The sequence below is a fragment of the Ctenopharyngodon idella genome, chromosome 15 (assembly GCF_019924925.1).
Source record: "Ctenopharyngodon idella isolate HZGC_01 chromosome 15, HZGC01, whole genome shotgun sequence".
Lineage (NCBI taxonomy): Eukaryota > Metazoa > Chordata > Actinopteri > Cypriniformes > Xenocyprididae > Ctenopharyngodon > Ctenopharyngodon idella.
In genome coordinates, this window is record NC_067234.1 from 34,903,322 (window position 1) to 34,923,564 (window position 20,243).

At 34.1% G+C, this 20,243-nt stretch overlaps 1 long non-coding RNA gene across 1 annotated transcript; it reads left to right on the forward strand.

Annotated features, from left to right (window-relative positions):
• LOC127495860 (uncharacterized) lies at window positions 1-14,215 on the forward strand. Its single transcript, XR_007925196.1, has 3 exons — window positions 1-357; window positions 13,508-13,712; window positions 13,788-14,215. It is a non-coding gene; the product is annotated as an uncharacterized LOC127495860 (long non-coding RNA).
• Window positions 14,216-20,243: the final 6,028 nt, after the last annotated feature.

Genomic DNA, 20,243 nt, shown 5'->3' on the forward strand with positions numbered 1-20,243 from the left:
GTGTGTGAGTGTGTGTGTGTGTGAGTGTGTGTGTGTTTGTGAGATCATGAGCAGATTTATTCCATAGTTCTGGAGGGGACGTCAGCAAAGTTCAGATGTCACGCTGGACATCCCTCAAACAGACGGCACATTTTACGCTCTCATCTGCTGAAACTGGTGCGTTTTCCGTCCTGGAGCGTCTGAGGTCAGATGACGCTGTTCCAGGATCAGTTCTAACAGGATTCAGTTTCCCTGAAGCACAGCTGACGACCCAGAAGCCTCTCTGTTTCTCTCAGTTTCTCTTTCTCTTCTCTCCACAGGCGATGAGCCGCAGTCAGGGGAAGCGAGAGCAGAGACGAGACACACTTCCACCGGCCGGTGAGTCTCTGGAAAGCGTCCAGCTCATATTTCACCCTGAAAGCAGCAGAAAGAAATAAGAAATGAGATTTTTGCGTGAAGCAGATGCTGCTGTGACATTATTTTCATGACTATTAAATGTTAAAAAAAACCATTTTACTTCCGTAATGTGATGAGTTTCCCAGTTCATCAGGAAATTCCATTAAAAAAAAAAGATGTACAGGATTTATTACATGAGGAATTTATTGAATGGTGAAAAAAAAAATAAAAACAAAAGTTACTGGTAAATAAATGTGGTTTTAATGCACTACTGTAAGTATTTAACAGAATAAGTGCATTATTTTCATAAATATATTACATTGATGAGAATGAGATTTTGTAGGATTCAAATGTGCCATATTTACATGCAAAATATATTTTCTTATTATTTTCTTTTAATATTTGGTGTGAAATATGAACCAGACATGTTCTTGTGAGATTCATCCAGTGAGTGTTTATGAAAATATAATTGTGACAGTGATGGATGGACTGATCAACACACACACACACACACACACACACACACACACACACACACACACACACACACACACACACACACACACATCTGTGTGCAAAAATGCACAGCTTAGAGATTGTGAATATTCTACACACACACACTCACACTCACATGCACTTACACACACACACACACACACACACACACACACACACACACACACACACACGTATAGTTGGTCAGAGTCCTGGTCAGTTATCTCTGGGTCACACATTCATCCTGTCCTATTACGGCGGACACTGCAGTGAAATAGACCAATACATCAGTGTCACATACACACGCACACAGAGTCATGAGTGTGTGTGCTCTCAAGCATAGTAATACACACACTCACACACTTCATATGTGGAGACACTAGGTCATATTTCCTCCGGATGTAATTTGTGTTTGTTTGATATGTCTCTCTCTCTCTCTCTCTCTCTGGCCAAGAGAAGGTACTTTAATGGCGCTTAGATAGTCAGCAAAAACAGAATAAAATCATATGAAAAATAGTAATAATAAAATAATAAAAAATAATAAACAATAAAATTAAATAACAAAAAAATAATAAAATAATAATTAAAAATAAAATTATAAAAAATAAAATAAAAATGGTAACGAAAAAAAATAAAATAAAACAATAATAAAAATATATTTTGAAGCAGAGCTATAATGTTGCCTATGTAGAGCGCTGCAGTCACATGATTTGAGTGAGGATGCTGCCTATATAGGCACTAGACAGTGAGCGAGTGTACTTTAGGAACAGAGCCGCTCTGCACTTGTTTTTCATTCTCTGGTTGAAGCACATGGTTCAGTGAACTCAACCAGAGAGAGAGAGAGGCTGTCTTTCTCTCTCTCACACACACACACACACACACTCGTGCCCCCTGTCCTGCTGGCTAAACATCAGTCCTCTGAGGCATCCGTTCGGAACGCTTCAGAGATGCAGTGATAAAATCCAGGGCTTCTTTGAAAGAAAGAGAGTAGTTTGGTCTCTCCGGAGTGTTTTCCATGTTTTTTTCCCGCCTCACAGTGGGAAGAGAGACCAAAGGTAAACATCAGTGGCGCGTCAGGGTGGAAAACACACTCATTTATTTTTCATCTTTTCATTTTTCATCCTCTCCATTCAATTATCCGTTTGCTGTCACCGCTGGAAACCACATTTAGTGATTTTCAGCTGAGTGAGTTTGCCGGAAACATCAGCTTTAGGAAGATTCACAAACATACGGATGAATATCAGTGTTTCTGTGTGTCCACACCTCCATTCCACAATAAAATTTAGAGAAATCTTTCATGTTCCTAAATATATTTCAGGTTGTAAATGCTTTATGTATATATATACACTGACTTTTTATTATTTATTAAATTATTTATAAAATATACATTTAAGTGAAATTTATATATGTAATGTAATATTTAAATTATACTATATATTTTTAATAAAATATATAATTATTTAAACATGTATATACTATAAAATATTAGTTAATATTTTTATAAATAATTAATAAAAAATATTTACAGTTTATTTCATAAAGTATTTATAAAATATACACTTTTAAAATTACATTAAATATTATATTAAATTATGAATTTATATATATATATATATATACTGACTTTTTATTATTTATTAAATTATAAAATATATACATTTAAATGAAATGTATATATTTAATGTAATATTTAATATATACTATCTATTTTTAATAAAATATATAATTATTTAACGTGTATATACTATAAAATATATATTTTTATAAATAAAAAATATTTACAGTTTATTATTTTATAAATGATTTATAAAATGTACACATTTAAAATTACATTAAATATTATATTAAATAATGAAATAATATATATATATATAATACTGACTTTTTATTATTTAATACATTATTTATAAAATATATACATTGAATTGAATTAAATTTATATATTTAATGTAATATTTAAAATATATTATATATTTTTAATAAAATATATAATTTAACATGTTTATACTATAAATATTATATAATACTTTTAATAAATATTTATTAAAAAATATTTACAGTTTATTTCATAAATTATTTATAAAATATACAAATTTAAAATTACATTATATATTATATTAAATAATGAAATTATATATATATATATATATAACAATTATAATAATGTATATAATACACATAATAATTATAAGAAATAATTAAATTTTACATACAGACATATTATCAGGGGGTTATCAGACCAGTCTGAAATGTAGATTTGTGGGAGTTTTTTCCGGTTTGAAGTTATTGAAATTCTGATTGTGAGACTTTGACTGAGATTCAGCGGTCAGCAGACAGTCTCTTCCGCTTGTTTTAATATGGAAATAATATGTAAAAACTGAACCTTTCATAAGAAACACAGTAAAACCCTCCTGACCCCGCAAGAAAGAGGCGTTTTAATGGCGCTTCTCTCCTCATTTCTCTCTTTCTGCTCTCTGCTCCTCATTTATCATGTCATCATTCGTCTGTGGCTTCTGTCGGTCCTGAGTTTTGCGGTAGATCTCAGTTTCAGGCCGCTGAAGGTTACGCGAGGTGACCGCAGCATTCTTCCTCGGCCATTTTCTGCTGAACGGCCGCATTATTAACGGCTCTTTTACTCAGTACAGGCCGTAAGAAATCCACCGCCCTGTTTAAACAGCTGAAATGTGACCGTTGTGCCTTCAATACGCCACTTAAACTGAAACTACCCAAAAAATATTTCCACTTTTTACTTTCCTTCTCTTTCCCTCAGGTGGAACACTCTCTCTCTCTCACACACACACACACACACTCGATCTGTTCAATAATATTGATCGCTCTAATCATTCTGCAGATATACGGGCTTTCACCTGCCACTGATAAACCCGCGGCTGCTCTCGGTGACGCCGCGCGACAGATTGTGCTGTAAATATCCCGCACGAGAGGAAGGAAATGAAACCTGCTCGCCGTCGTATTTCCTCTAGATTGTGTTTGTTTTCTTATACAATAATCAATGTGTTGGGGATGGATATGAGCTACGAGTTCTCATTTCTCTCTCAATCATGGATTCATGAGAGACGTTCGTCGCACACATTGTGCTTTGGTTAGCGATAAACGTAATGAACTAATAGTCTGTTCAGTGACTGTTCATGAAAGATCTTTCTCCATGTGCTCGAATCTGACGGGCTGGTCGTACGTAAACCTCTGTGTTTTGTTGTGTGCAGATTTTCATTCACCAGACTGGAATCAAATGTCTGTTTATAACTTCCCAGATTCATGAAATCACACTTCTGAAAGGAAGCCTGTTTCCATCACATCTTGATTTTGAGTTGTGAGAGCTGATTTTAATGCCTGCTTTGTCTTATTTTAGTTCATTTTTAGTCAAGGTGCGGCTGTGTGAGCGTAATGAACTCTGGTCAGGATTATTCATGTGTTTATCTGCTGTTCATTGTTGTCCTCTCTTCTTTTCTCTGTTTAAACACCTGCTTTGTTGTCTGTCTCTCTCTGTCTGTGTGTCTCTCTGTCAGTCGTGGTCTTTTGCCAAAGTAATTACACACTATGAGGTAAATGGCGCTGTGTTCCTCCTCTGTTCCTCCCTCTCGCTTTCACACTCTCATTTGGTCCTATCCAGACGGATGAAGCTGCCGTCTGCGTATATGTGTGTATGCTGTATGAATATCATATGTGATGTGTGTTGTAATGTGTGTGGGTTCTGCTGGTCACTCTACAGGTGGGAAATTATTATGCAAACCTGTCTGTCTGTGTCTCAGACAGTGAGTGATCAGTCAAGCACACAGCAGTCGGATCTCAGTGAAAGTCACTGTACAGGGCACACACACACACACACACACACACACACTTGCTGTGACCGTAAAACCGCTGTCAGTCAGTAGAGACAGAAACGGCTGAGAGGACATGAACAGAATAAAACACAAGCTTATCTCCTTGCCTTTCTGTCCATGTGTTTATTTACCTGCCTGTGTGATTCTCTCTGTCTGTCTCAGTGTTATTTTAGTATTATTTAAATACTATTAAAGTTAGCGATCGACCAATATATCGGCTGATATTACACATTTTTTAAGTTAGGGATTGACCGATATATCGGATGATATTACACATTTTTTAAGTTAGGGATTGACCGATATATCGGATGATATTACACATTTTTTAAGTTAGGGATTGACCGATATATCGGATGATATTACACATTTTTTAAGTTAGGGATTGACCGATATATCGGATGATATTACAAATTTTTAAGTTAGTGGTCAACCGATATATCAGCATTTTTTAAGTTAGGCATTGACCGATATATCGGCTGATATTAGGCATTTTTAAGTTAGTGGTCGACCAATATATATCGGCTGAAATTAGGCATTTTTTAAGTTGGGGATCAAGCGATAAATCGGATGATATTACACATTTTTTAAGTTAGGGATAAACTGATATATTGGCTGATATTAGGCATTTTTTAAGTTAGGAATCGACCGATATATCGGCCATTATTATACATTTTTTAAGTTAGGGACCGACCGATATATCGGCCAATATTAAGCATTTTTTAAGTTAGGAATCGACCGATATATCGGATAATATTACACTTTTTTTAAGTTAGGGATCAAGCGATATATCGGCCAATTTTAGGCATTTTTTAAGTTAGGGATAAACTGATATATTGGCTGATATTAGGCATTTTTTAAGTTAGTGGTCGGCCGATATTAGGCATTTTTTAAGTTAGGAATCGACCGATGTATCGGATGATATTACACATTTTTTAAGTTAGGGATAAACTGATAAATCGGCCAATATTAGGCATTTTTTAAGTTAGGAATCGACTGATATATCGGCTGATATTAGGCATTTTTAAATGATCAGCATTGACCAAAAAGTTTTTCTGTTTTTATTCATATTTTTGGCAATTTCTTTATTGGTGAAAAATACAATATATATAATAAGATTACAGAATCAAGAAGTTGCAGTCTAAAGTATCAATCTATTTACTTTACAGATTTATTTTTTATCATGGTTAATTTTTTCAATATTATTATTCAAATGGTTTCAAATTTAGTAAATATTATGTGAAATAGATCTAAATTTTATTTCAGCAATTGTTATACTTGTGTTTTTGTTATCTTTAAATTAAATAGTGTGATATATGTCATATATATCGGCTTTATATCAGCCAACGCCACTCTAAGATATCGGCATAAAAAAAGCAATATCGGTCGACCACTAATTATAGTATTTACTAACACTTTGTATAATATTAATGATCATAATGGTGTTTATAAAAGACAGATGCCTTTAAAATTTTAGGGTGGGGGTCCATCACACGAGGATGATGATATTTGGTGGCCCATGGCATCTAAAAGATTGAAAACCCCTGCTCTAGAGGAGCCGTATGCAGCTTGGATGAGTGCTGATGAAGATCTCTGGTCAGTTTCAGCAGATTTGAGTCTCACTGTTCGGGGTGTTTGTTCTGATCTGCTCAAGAGTGTTTGGCTGGACAGGTGTTTATCTGAGCCACTCGGCATCTGACAGCACAATCTGTGTGAGGCTGTAATTTTGGAACAGAGGTTCATTTCTGCAGCTTCAACACAAGTGTTTGGACTGCATATTGTTCAATGGATCATTAGAATTGCAAATCACACACACACACACACACACACACACACACACACACACACACACACACACACACGAGGGTCCAGCCCAACATGGTTTTTCTCTCAGTCTGAGAGGCGACGTCCGGGCGTGAGGCCAGTAAAGCCCAGCACTCGCTCCCAGCTCCACACCGCTTCATGTTTTAAAGGTGAAGTGTGTCATTTCTGAGGCAATGACGTGTGTGTCTCCATAACAGATTAATAATAACAACTCACTTTTCAAAATCAATTGGAACCAAAGTTAAAATGCATCATAATTTTTGCAGAAAACTACTTTTATAATGCATTATACGTAGGCTTTAAGTAAAGTGTTCATGTTACTTCACAGTGCATTAAGTCATGATAACAGATACAACTTTTGATACTAAAAATGTTTTAGTAAAAGTTGAGGTCAACATTGGCTACGATATAAGATTCAAGACTTTGCAACATAATAATAGTACTAAAAAATACTATTAAACTTTGTTTTATTTACAGGTTTAATTTAGATTTTGAATCCCAGATTTTCAACGTGATCTCAGATGTTTGGACTCACTGTATGAACATGATCATGATCTACGTGTAACTGAAAATAATTCAAGTGAAATGTCTAGAATTTAAGTAGAAATAACAATGTGTCTTTGGTGAATGTGTCTCTTCACACTCGTTTGACTCTGTTTATCTGTCTCTTCACACACAGTTTGTGTTTCTCTTCTTTCATTTCTGTTTCTTTCACCTCTGCAGCCTCTTTCTCTCTCTTTGTTTTCTCTCTCTGCAACAAAACATAATTCATCCTCATTCTGACTGTATTTCTTTTTCTCTTTCAGTTTCTTTCTGGGTCGCAGTTTTGGTCCTAAACGTGATTTCAGAGCCGGAGTTAAAATGTCCCCACAGAAACGCATAAACCGTTTAAAGAGAGAGAAACTGAGAGAGACGGATAGCGGCTGCTTTATTCACAGTATGGATGTTAGTCAGGCTTCGCACCATATTCACACTGATGTGAGTGGAAACGAAGCTGGAGGAGAGATATTTACACTGGAACTGAGGTTATGTGACAAAAATATGCAATATTAAGTGAGATTAAATATATATTTACAATAAGTTGTTAGTTCATGTCATAATGTCATAATTTTAACAGATGCAACTTGTTTGTATTAGTAAATGTAAATGTTGAAATTAACATTAACTAAGAGTAATGAATGCTGTAGAAGGATATTTTTCATTGTTCATGTTAACTAGTTAATTAACTAGTGTTAGCACATCAATTTAAAACACCTAATCAGGCCGCCAAAGTATTCAAAATATGCATTTTAGTCTCAGTCCTGCTGATGACTGAAATTGAATCATTTCATTATCACATCTGTTTAGTGTCAAACTAATGAATTCATCAGTGTAATGAAGAGGTATGAATTAAAGTAAAGTGTCAGGTTTTCTTTTTTTAGTTTTAGTGATCTTGGCATGACAAATATTTGTACATTCGTGTTAATAATGTGTTGCATGTGTGAGTGTGTTTTCTGTCGACTGGCCGCGGTGATTTCCCATTTGAGGTCACTGTAGGTGTCTGATATTGAGCAGTGGGGGTCAATACACTCACACACACACCTACACTCACACACACACACACACACGTTTAGATCTGAGGTGGTGTGGATCTTTTCTCTGCATGAGGTTCAGGAGGGTAAATTATTCTCTCTGCCCTTCTTCCATCATGCTCAAATTACCCCTCAAGGCCCTGCTGATACCCACAACACACACACACACACACACACACTTAGAGTCCGGGCCATCGCTATAGCGGGGCTAAAGGTGATGATGATTCTAGGGGCTCCACTCACTCACACACACTGTGAACATCCCGACGCCGTCCACACTGCTGAGAGCGACCGTTAGATGAATATGTAAATATGTGCTGCACACTTTCCTCTCAATAACAGCATAAACACAACAAAAATGACAGCAGTTCAGAAAGCAACTGATCAGTGTTTTTGAATGAATCTCTTGAATGAATGATTCAGTGACTCACACATAAAGACCTCACTTGTTTCATGACTGGATGAATCAGCGTTTTTGAACAAATCTCTTGAATGAATAATTCAATGACTCACTCATTAAGACTTCACTTGTTTTATTCCTGGATGAATCAGCATTTTTGAACGAATCTCTTGAATGAATGATTCAATGACTCATTCATAAAGACTTCACTTGTTTTATTCCTGGATGAATCAGCATTTTTGAACGAATCTCTTGAATGAATGATTCAATGACTCATTCATAAAGACTTCACTTGTTTTATTCCTGGATGAATCAGCATTTTTGAACGAATCTCTTGAATGAATGATTCAATGACTCATTCATAAAGACTTCACTTGTTTTATTCCTGGATGAATCAGCCTTTTTGAACAAATATCTTGAATGAATGATTCAATGACTCACTCATAAAGACTTCACTTGTTTCATTACTGGACGAATCAGTGTTTTTGAACGAATCTCTTGAATGAATGATTCAATGACTCATTCATAAAGACTTAACTTGTTTTATTCCTGGATGAATCAGCATTTTTGAACAAATCTCTTGAATGAATGATTCAATGACTCACTCTTTAAGACTTCACTTGTTTCATTACTGGACGAATCGGTGTTTTTGAACAAATCTCTTGAATGAATGATTCAATGACTCATTCATAAAGACTTCACTTGTTTTATTCCTGGATGAATCAGCATTTTTGAACAAATCTCTTGAATGAATGATTCAATGACTCACTCTTTAAGACTTCACTTGTTTCATTACTGGACGAATCAGTGTTTTTGAACAAATCTCTTGAATGAATGATTCAATGACTCATTCATAAAGACTTCACTTGTTTTATTCCTGGATGAATCAGCATTTTTGAACGAATCTCTTGAATGAATGATTCAATGACTCATTCATAAAGACTTCACTTGTTTTATTCCTGGATGAATCAGCATTTTTGAACAAATCTCTTGAATGAATGATTCAATGACTCATTCATAAAGACTTCACTTGTTTTATTCCTGGATGAATCAGCATTTTTGAACGAATCTCTTGAATGAATGATTCAATGACTCAGTCTTTAAGACTTCACTTGTTTCATTACTGATATTTCCTTTGTTTTTGTTTTTGTTTTTAACTTTGTTCTCTAAAGCATCTTAATATCTTATGCCGTGTTGCTTCACAAATAAATGTATCTTTTTCAAGGATTTTTTTAGATATTTGACTGGAAAACTAGACGAACACACTTGTTAAGAATAGATTTTTGGCAGCGCTGCTAATTAAATCGGTAGTATGTCACACACAACAAACACACAAATCACAATATTCATAAACACGTACTGAAACAGAAGCACTCTTCAACCTTCCTCCCACCTATAAAAATAAGGTACGAAACAACATAATCATGAAACATTGACGTTGTGTCACAGCATATGGTGATCGTCTCTAGAGAGTAAAATAAAGCTGTGCTGTAAACTCAATCACAACCTCCTCTCATACCAGCACTTTAAAATTGATTTAATATTTATTTACTTTAAGAGCAGCCGGATCCTTTGATTTACTCGACTTTCATCCCAGCTCTATGATGTGTAGAATTTAATCAAACTCTGAATGAGAGAGCGAGAGAGTTCATGTTCTGTCAGAATGACAGGTTTTCTACTATCGCTTTGACTCTTCGACTCTGTCAGTCAAGCTGACGGATGAAGAGACAAAAAGAAAGAAGGGAAAAAGAAAGAGAGAGAGAGAGATTCAAGCCAATAAAGCACATGAGAGTGATCTTCACACACGCCATGTTCACACCGCAGATAAATACGGTTGTCATTCCTCTTCTGAGCGCTAATTCATGTTCTGACACACACAGTTCAGTTATTTACAGGAGCGACAAACACATTCTAGAACCCAATTCACTCCTGACTGATTCAGCTAGTGAAAAACCACAATTATATTACAGGAATAGTGCACTCAAAATACAAATTCTGTCTTTATACGCACCCTTTTTGGTGCTTTTTTTTGGAATACACACACACACACTATATATAAGAGTATTTTTGAGAAGTTATATACAGAACACAGTTCAAACTTTTCTCAGATCATTGGTTAAATAGTCCATAAACCCACAAATACACGACCTTCAACCCTCTAGCTCTCTGTGTGTATATGTTCAGCATTCAGTCACTCCTCCAGAGTTTGTAATTATCACGGTTAATTAACACCCACTTCCAAACACAAATAACCTTCAGAGGTTCTCAGTGGAGAAGCTTCATTCTCTCACCTTCAGAACCTTCTGCATGTATTTCAAATCATTTCTCCACATCCAGCTTCATTTCTTTGTCTCTTTTGTCTCTTTCTTCAGAAATCTGTTGTTTCGTTGATTCTCTCGTCGTTATTGTCGTTCATCACAGCTCCTCTCACTCCCTGCTGTAATGTGTGATGAGTTTGATTTGGAGTCACACTGGCTGCATTCACACAGTTATGAAATTCAATTCAGTTTCCAGCTGTTTCTATAATCGAATGTCGAGATTTGTGCCGTATGAACAGAACCGCAGTCGACTAGTAGTTTTTTATACTCCTAATAACCTTCATATGTTTTATTGTACATTATTAATATTCACACTATTTATACTGACAAAACGTCTTATTTTATTTACATTTATGCATTTATCAGACGCTTTCATCCAAAATATTATTATTATATTGTGTTGTTGTTGAGTGGGATGAATTCAAAACAAACACTAAACATTAAAATAAATAATTTTAAAATGAAACACAATCACTTACTAATAAAATAAAATCTTGAGAGATGAAATACTTTATTTATTAACCTGCATGTCATGAGATCATTAATTGACATCAAGGAACCATAAACATGCAAATGTTTTGTTAAATTATTGAAATAATAACTTCAGCTCTCAGGGGGATTCAAGTAAATATTTAATTTCTTGGCAGATGTATCGTATTTAAATTTGTGTAAACCGAAGTCTGTCTCATTTACTATGCATAGACAAAAATTAGTTTAAAACACCAGAGCGCTTGACCTGTTGACCACATCAATTAGTCCCTTCATCGATTAATGTTGATTTTATTGATTAGTTGTTGCAGTTTATCAGCTTTCCAGCTAATAACTAAGAATGTTTTGCTGACGTTCCTGTTAAGTTGTTAAAACGTTATTTTCTGAATGTTCTCTGAACGTTGAAAGCATACAGTTTTCTTGGTTATATGAACATTAAGGGAACATTCCATTTTATCATTCTTCAAATATTATGGAAACGTTACTTTTGAATCTTCTGAAACAAGTAGTAACATTTAAAAAACGTTAGACAAACTAAAATTCCAAAACAAGTAACATTTAGAAAACATGATCAAAGAGCAGATAACTTTCTATTAAAGAGGTCATGAACTGTGTTGTTTTATTGTTTTATAATGTTTCCTGGGGTGCACTTATAATGTTAGTATGATTTTTACATCAAAAATGGTCATAATTTAGAAATAAAAGGCATTTTTCCTTCCCTGATTTTATCCTCTGATTTGAACGCTCTGTTTTAAGGGGCGTGTCTCTGTGAGACTTCAGTGGAAACGCCCACTGCTGTGATTGGCTGACATCTTTACATTTGAAATAGACAAGTATTACTCTCTCGAAAACTTTTAGCACTTTTTACTATTACAGCTCTCAAGGTTAACTAATCATGAAAAGTGCTGCATTACATTTAGATCTATGGCATTATATTTAGATCGTGGCATGAAAGGTTGCAGTGATGAACATTGTAGTCGATCACAGACATGTTGTTGAGATCATGAAAGCAGTGATCTCGTCATTCTGCACACTAACGAATGCTTTCATCATAACTAACAGTGCAAACTCGATATAAGAGATTTGTTGAATAAAACAGGAGTTTTGGCGCGAGTCCAGAACTCAGTCACTGATAAACTCTCACTGTTTGATTGACAGCTCCAGCGATTGTAAAGGGAGCGTTCTTTGATCGCTTTCTATATATGATTTAATCACCATTTAAATAACGGATTATTTTCATCCTACTAAGAGAAACAAGGTGAAGTTGAGCGTTTATTCACTGGTTTGATTTACTGACACAAAGATCATGTGACTGTACATGAATCATTAATATCAGATCAGGCATTATATTAACACAGTTACTGACATGTTGTTGCATTACTGTCGAGTCCATATCGGAAAAGTCAAAGAATACAAATAAATAAAGCTCAACTGAGACATTCCAGGATCAGTCGTTCTCTGGGTCTGGTGTCAATAAAAGCTTTTATTGGACTAACAAGGAAGATTTCAGTTCTGAAACTTACAGGATATTCTTATAGTACGATGACCTCTTATATATCAAAAGCTCAAGGAAAAGGTGATTTCTTAATTCATGACCACTTTAAAGTACTGAAAGAAGGTTTGTTCATAACTTTGAGAGAACCAAACGTTTCCTGTCAGCTGGGTTAGCTCATGAATATTAATGAAATGGCTCACAGTCGTCTCACCTGATTTGCTGAAAGCAGCCTTTGGTAAATAGGTGCTAGTTATAGTAACATTGCAGGTTATTTCTCGTTTGATTATCGACACAGCTGTTGGGCAGAGGCTCTGCTCAGTCTTCAAATCATTGTTTTATGTGGCCAGCTACAATTTATGATCTTTGCACTGTGGCTAAGCATAATGGAAAATGAAAATATAATGATTATTTCCCAAAAAGCGGCAGTTATAATGGTTAGTAGACCCCTGGGCCTGTGTGATATTGAGTGCTGTACAAACGACAAACACACACACACACACACACGCAGGGTTATTGTAGTGGCTTTTATATCTGATGGCTGTGTTCAGTGTTAATGGCCCCTCATTATGACAGAGTGATTTTAGAGGAAAAAGAGCGAGTGAGCGCGAGCGAGCGAAGTTTAGAAGAATATCCGCAGCTTTAATGGCTGCTACAGTAAATATGCTGTCTGATGGCGTCGTGTCTGTCTCTCTCTCTCATTACAGTATGGAACATGATGCCGCTCTTTGTTTAGACGGCACTGTAATTTATTTCGCCGATGAGTTATTCACTCCATCTGGTTGGTGCGGCACAAACAAATGTTTCTCCGACTGATACAGGAATCAACACCAGCGAGATCCGCATGTCACTGACAGCCCATCACGTCACGGGCAACTAGTTAACCAATCAGTCAGTTGGAGGTTTATTCTGGTGAGTTTGACTCCTTACTGTGCTGGCGTTCCTTCTCTCTGGAAAACACTGATTGTTTCTCTGTTTCTCTCGCAGGGATGATGAAAATGAGCTTTACAGTCTACAGAGCTCTTCAGTCCATTTGAAGGCCCATTTGAAGACTAATTCGGATTCCAGTGGATCTATGCAAGATGAGGTCTGTGGTTAACAATACCTGAAGAGACGTCTGCTTTCTTCTACAGCAGGGATCCACAAACTACTTTGACATAAAATGTTTATCCCCAAGATTTAAAGTTAATATTCTAATAATTTAACAAGCAACACATTTGCATGTTTAATGATCATGTGACATGCAGGTAAACAAATACTATATTTCATCTTTTTTTAGTAAGTGCTTTATTTTGATTGTTTTTATTTTTAAATGACTTTTTAATTTTAATTTTAGTTTTTTAGGATTCATATTTTTTAGCAAGTATTTAAATTTTTTAATAATTTATTTTAATTTGACATCTTTATGATTAAATTAATTTTTTTTAAGCGTTTTATTTTAATTGTTTTAATTGTTTATATTTTTAATTATTTATTTTAATAATTTTAGGATTTATTGTTTTTATTTTTCACTTTAATGTGACATTTTTAGGATTTAATTAATTTTTAGAAAGTGTTTTGTTTTGATTGTTTTTATTTTTAAATGTTTTTTTATTTTAATTTTAGTCTTTTAGGATTTACATATTTTTAGCAAGTGTTTTAATTTAATAATTCATTTTAATTTTATGATTTAATACATTTTTAGCAAGTGCTTTATTTTGTTTTTATTTTAAAATATTTATTTTAATTTTACATTTTTATGATTGAATTCATTTATAGTGTTTTATTTTGATTGTTTCTATTTTTTAATTATTTTAATTTTACAATTGTATGATTTATTGTTTTTATTTTTAAATGATTTTCTAATTTGTAATTTGACATTCTTAGGATTTAATTAATTTATTCATAAAAATGTTCATGAAAATGTAAAAATGAATCATTTTTACAACGAAAATAAATAAATAATTAAAAAAATGTATTTTTAAATTATTTATTTATTTTATTTATTTTCGTTATTTATTTTCGTTTCGTTTCATTTTTACAACGAAAATAAATAATTAAAAAAATGTTTTTTTTTATTATTTATTTATTTTTGTTGTAAAAATGATTCATTTTTACATTTTCATGAACATTTTTATGAATTAATTAATTAAATCCTAAAAGTTCAAAATAAAACACTTCCTAAAAATGAATTAAATCATAAAAATGTAAAATTTAAATTTAAAAATAATTTAAAAATAAAAACAATAAAAATAAATCAGTTCCTAAAAATTACTTTTTATCAATTTACAAACCCCAGTTAAATAATTCACATTTACACTCACATTTAAAGTGATTCAAAAACAACATATTACAGTTAAACATGTTTATTTTTGCATACTGCATACTATTTGTGAAAAAGACAACATACATTATGTATAGTGCAGTGAAAACACGGTATTCTATTATGTTCATAGCCATGGAGCTGCAAATATTGGGGAGGAGCAAGTTGATATCATCCTCCAATCACAGCTCTGTATAAATCACTGCCCACTTCAGATTGCTCCATTCTTTATTTCCAGGAAGGAATTTTGAAAATCAAGCCAGTTCACACATGCCGTTGCTGGGTGTGTGTGTGTGTGTGTGTGTGTGTGTTGAACACATGTACTGTAGATGTGTGTTGTGTCATATTGTTTGCCAGTGAAATCAAACACACACACACCGAGTCTTTCCCGAGCCGTGTGTGTGTGTGACTCAATCACACGCACTAGTTCACAGGTTTATGATGTGCTTTTAATTAAGATTCATTAGAATAGATATTTCTCATTAGAGCACAATCCCCTACAGACCTCCATGATGAACCTGTCAGTCAAAGCGAACTGAGTTCACAGAAACAAACTCGCTCTTTCTCTTCACACTCCAGTGGACTTCGAGGCAGCAGAATCTCTTTAAAACAGCATGTAAATGTGCCTCAAATCTGATGTTTTACCCTCAAATCTGATTATACCCATCAAACAAACATATGTTCTGAGAACGTTTTGATAACATTCCCATTAAGTTATAAACTTAGAAAACTACAATTCCGAAGCAAGTAACATTTAAAAAACGTTAAACTAACATTCTGAAACAAGAAACGTTTAAAATCATTAGACAAACTAAAATTCTGAAACAAGTAACGTTTAATAAACTAGACAAACATTCCCATTAAGTTATAAAAAAACATTATTTCTAAGTGTTCTCACAATGTTCAAAAAAAAAAGTTTTGCAAACATTAAATGAACATTCCATTTTGCAAACATTATGGGAATGTTACTTTTGAATTTTCTCTAAACGTTCCTAAGTTCACATTGAGGGACAGGTTGTTTCAGCCACTTCCTCTCTAAAGAGAGCTTCAGTGTTGCTGCTGATGAGGTTTACCACAGTTGTGTCATCTGCAAACTTGATGATGTGGTTAAATCTGAACTGGGCAGTCAGCAGCGTAAAGAGCAGCGGGCCGAGACAGAGCCTTGAGGAACACCTGCGCTCAGTGTGGCGGTGCTGGAGGTTTTGCGGCCGAAACTGACTGACTGAGATCTTCTGGTAAGAAGTCCAGGATCCAGTTAGAGAGGGAGGTGTTGAGACCCAGCAAGTTTAGCTTGTTGATGAGCAAAGATCAGATAACTCTGAACAAATGTTCTGTTAATAACTTTGAGAACGTTAGCTGAAGTTCTGAGAATGTTCCCTGTTAGCTGGGTAGAAAATTCTCTGTAAAATGAAGTTTCCTTTTTCATCAAATGTCCAGTTAAATATAGAAAATGCATTACATTGCGGGAGTAAAATGGGTTGTAAATGCTGTTTCAAAATTACATTTGAACTCAGTGTCATAGTCCTGAATCACGAGTCATGTAGTTTCCCGTTTCGACAGCAGAGAGACATTTAATTAAAGGTTAATTAATGGAAACTCAGAGGTGACGAATTTACACTTTTAGCTTTATTAACATACAGAGAAGAAAAGAAAAGGCACAAAGGCAGAATGTGAGTTGAGTTGCAGATAGTGAAGCTGAAACACAGGCAGCGCTAGATGGAGGAAAGCAGCGTGTGAGTTTTCAGAGGGTTTCACAGTCTGACGAATAATTACATTAAGCGTGAGACTGAGACAATCGCGGCTCTCCAGAGAGAAATTAAACTCCCACTGCTTTAATCTGCAGTTTTACTCACTCCATGTCACTGCAAGCAGCGTTTCCGCCAGCGTCACCGAGGTCAACCTTTACATCTGTGACGGGTTCAGTCAGAGAAATGAAAGACAGACATATTTTAGATGTTCATCGTCCTCCAGCTGAATCCTCAGAGACTTAGTCAGTGCTTTTTTAGGAAGCCGCTGGTTGGGAATTTCATCATCGTTCAACATGATTGACAGGATGAACATCATCACAGACCTTCAGCTTGGAGATTCATTTCACTTATGAAGCAACAACTAAAACTTTGTGTCTAAATCACATACTGTTCATACTGAATCATACTGTTCAGTTATTTTCACAAATAATAACAAAGAAATGGCAAGTAACACATTGAATTAAACGTGAAGATACAAAAGATCATTGACCTGATAGAAAAACAATGGAAGTCTATGAGACGCGCTCTCTGATAGTGTCTGTGTGTGTTCTGTAGGTTATATTCTGTGTGTGTGTGCGTGTGTGTGTGTGTGTGTGTGTGTGTGTGTGTGTGTGTTCTCTCTGTAATGAGGTTGTATGAGGGTCAGTAGCCGCAGAGATGAACCACACAGATATCTGCTCTGATCATTACAGACCTACAACAAAGCTGACGGCAACAATTGACCAGCCACACACACACACACACACACACACACACACACACACACACACACACACACACACACACACAGAGCATGTGTGTATGTGTGTGCAGTGAGTTCTGTGTTGTTGTGTGTGTTGACAGGTTAGAAGAGGGTTTTGCAGGAGATAATTTAAAATGAATCCAGAGGTTCCCTTGTTAATAAACGACAATTTGAATCAGTGTTAATTAAAAGAGCACAATGCAATAAGAATCTCTCATTACTGGCACTGACAACACACACTCACACACACACACACACACTAGTCTTGTCATGCATTATGAATGTGATGGAAAAAAGTTTGTGTGTGTTTGTTTTGAATTTCATGTCAAGTCTTTAAGTTTTGAGTTTGAGTCTTCAGTCTGGTTTCAAGGTTTGTTTGGTTCAGTAATGTTTCAATAAAGTCTTGCTTACAAATTATGCATGAATAAAACAGTTTTGTATTGACATCAGCATCATGACGCAATGATAAAGAAACAAACTAAACCTGTGAACCTCTGAACACACCTGTTAAACCCTCTCAGAGTGATTCGTTCATCCACCAACATCATTACTGAGAGTTTGTCCACACAAACGTGCTTCTCAGATCTGCCAAGACATGACTGTTTTTTTTAGCAGAAGTTATTATTTTTACATTCATTTTATCAGATTTCAGAAACATTTTCTAAGAGAGATGTAGCCAAACATGAACATTAAACATTATGTTAAGCATAAATATAATAATGTAATTATTATATTTATATAATAAATATAAAAATGTTGAGAATGAAATCAGGCATGTGAACATGATGAATATTTATACAAACCCATTTCTGCTACATAAGGGAAAAAATCATACTCCGGTAAGTCATAAATACGACATACTAAAAGGTTACAATTATGAGATTAAAAAGTTAAAATTATGACTTCAAAGTTGAAATGCTGACAGAAAGTATGTCATAATTTTGCCTTTTTAAGTCATAATTTTAACTTTTCATTACAAATTTATAACTGTCAATTTTGACGTTTATCTCATAATTATGACTTAGTATGTCATCATTTTGACTTTTCATCTCATATTTTATATCTCATATTTTTAACTTATCTCGTTAACTTTATTTTTAACTTTGTTTTTATCTCATAATTATGACGTCAATTTTGACTTTTTATCTCATATTTGTAATTTAGTATGTCAATTTCGACTTTTTATCTCATAATGACAGTATGTCATTTTCGATTTTATCTCATAATTATGTAATGTAAAATTGTATGTATTGTATGTAATGTGTATGTAAATTTCGACTTTTATCTCATAATTATGACTTAGTATGTCATAATTTTTGCTTTTCATCTCATATTTTTAACTTAGTATGTCAATTTCGACTTTTTATCTCATAATTATGACTTAGTATGTCATAATTTTGACTTTTCATCTCATATTTTATATCTCATATTTTTAACTTATCTCATTAACTTTATTTTTAACTTTATCTCATAATTATGATGTCAATTTGGACTTTTTATTTTTTGGACTTTTTGTAACTTAGTATGTAATTTCCGATTTTATCTCATAATTATGTAATGTAAAATTGTATGTAATGTATGTAGTGTGTATGTAAATTTCGACTTAATCATAATTATGACAGTGTCATTTTTCGACTTTTTATCTCATAATTATGACTTAGTATGTAATAATTTTGACTTTTCATCTCATATTTTTAACTTAGTATGTCAATCTTGACTTTTATCTCATAATTTTGATTTAGTATGTCATAATTTTGCCTTTTTAAGTCATTATTTCTACTTGTAATTTCATACTTTTTAAAAATCAAGGTGTATCAGTGGGGAACATTATTATATAACGCTTTACAGTAAGGTCTCATTTTTTAACATTGGTTAATGCATTAACATGAACTAACCGTTAGCAACATATTCTTACAACAGTTATTAATCTTTGTTAATGTTAGTTATGTAAAATACAGTTGTTCATTGTTTGTTCATGTTAGTTCACAGTGCATTAACTAATGTAAACAAATACAACTTTTGATTTTAAAAATATATTAGTAAATGTAGAAATTAACATCAACTATTGCTGTAGAAGTATTGTTCATTGTTAGTTCATGTTAACTAATGTTAACAACTGACATCTGATTGTAAAGTGTCATAAATATCAATAAAAAGTCTCAAATGCACTAATGTTTGGCAAATGAATTCAGAAATACTTCAAAATGTGAAGTGAAACTGGGTCCAAATGACGAGTTTGAATCCATTTGCAGCGCCTTTCAAAAACACATCAGCTGTTTTGCATGAAGTTGATAATAACAGTGTTGCATCATGGGTAATGTGATAAAACAACACTGCACAGAAGCAGCAGTGAGAAACAGAAGGAGTGTTCAGGTCTCAGTTATCATGTGACGTGTTTCTGTTGTTCTGCTGCGTTTTTCAAACTCCATTACGAGAAACAATTTTCCTTCCGCAAAACAAAAGAGCAAGAAAGCCGAATGAACACGTGCGCTCGAACAAACACCCGTCCAGAGACTGCTGTTGCTCTTATGTGATTGATTGACTGCTCAACACACACACACACACACACACGGTTCAGTAATGAAATCTGCTTTGGCTGAAGGCTTCATCTCATTGATGTGATAGAAAAATGTGAATTTATGTTTTCAGAA